This window comes from Chrysochloris asiatica, unplaced genomic scaffold (assembly GCF_000296735.1).
Source record: "Chrysochloris asiatica unplaced genomic scaffold, ChrAsi1.0 scaffold00188, whole genome shotgun sequence".
NCBI classification, from domain to species: Eukaryota; Metazoa; Chordata; class Mammalia; order Afrosoricida; family Chrysochloridae; genus Chrysochloris; species Chrysochloris asiatica.
In genome coordinates, this window is record NW_006408706.1 from 2,413,881 (window position 1) to 2,415,071 (window position 1,191).

Below are 1,191 nucleotides of genomic sequence, written 5' to 3' on the forward strand. Positions count from 1 at the left end.
TGGCCTCTAAGGAGCACTCTGGCTGCACTTCTTCCAAAACAGATCTATTGGTTCTTTTGGCAGTCCATGGCACTTTTAGTATTCTCCTCCAACACCACACCTCAAAGGCATCTATTCTTCTACGATAGATAGGCTCCAACTCATAGCGACCCTTATTCCTTATTCACTGTCCAACTTTCGCATCCATATGAGGTTATTGAAAATACCTTGGCTTAGGTCAGGCACACCTTAGTCCTCAAGCTGACATCTTAATAGCAATAGAGAAAACTTCCTTACCTGAAATGCAAATTCTTGATTTTCATATTTTGTTAAAATTTACAGTTATAGTTTTTGTTGTTGTTAAGTGCTTTTGAGTTGCTTTCAATTCATAGCAACCTTGTATAGGGTTTCTAAGGCTGTGAATCTTTGAAGGAATGAAAGCCTCATCTTTTTCCCCCAGAGCAGCTGTTTGGCTTGAACCACTGACCTGTGGTTCACCGTCCAGTGATTATCCCACAGAGCCATTGCACTCCCCGCAGTTACATTTAGGGCACTACAAAATATTCAATGGGTTTAAAAGAGAGAAATGAAAAAGGAATATCCAGGTTCTGCAAAAAACTAAAATAGATCTACCATGTGACTCAAAATCCCACTCTTACATACATACCCAAAAGATCTGAAAGCAGAGACTCAAAAAGAGACTTGCATACTAATGTTCCATACAGTTCTAGTCACAATATCCAAAAAGTGGAAGCACGTGAATACCCATCCACAGAATGGATAAGCAAATGTGGTAATACATACAAAGGAATATTACTTAGCCAGTAGGAGAAATGAAATCTTGATAAGTACTACATTATAAATGGAGCTGGAAGACATTATACTGAGTGCAGTAAGTCAGTCACAAAAGGACAAATATTATAGGATCCTATTTATATATAGTGCTCTGGTAGCGTAGTGGCTACGAATCGGGCTGCAAACCGCAAGGTCAGCAGTTCGAAACTACCAGCTGCTCCGCAGGAGAAAGATGAGGCGTTCTGCTCCCGTAAAGATTAACAGCCTTGGAAACCCTGTGCAGGGTCGCTATGAGTCGGAACCAACTCCACGGCACATAACAACAACAACAACATTTATATAAAAAAGAAAGAAAAGGCAAATGTATACAGACCAAAGTTTCTTAGTGGTTACCGGGGATGGGAAGTGTTTGAGTTT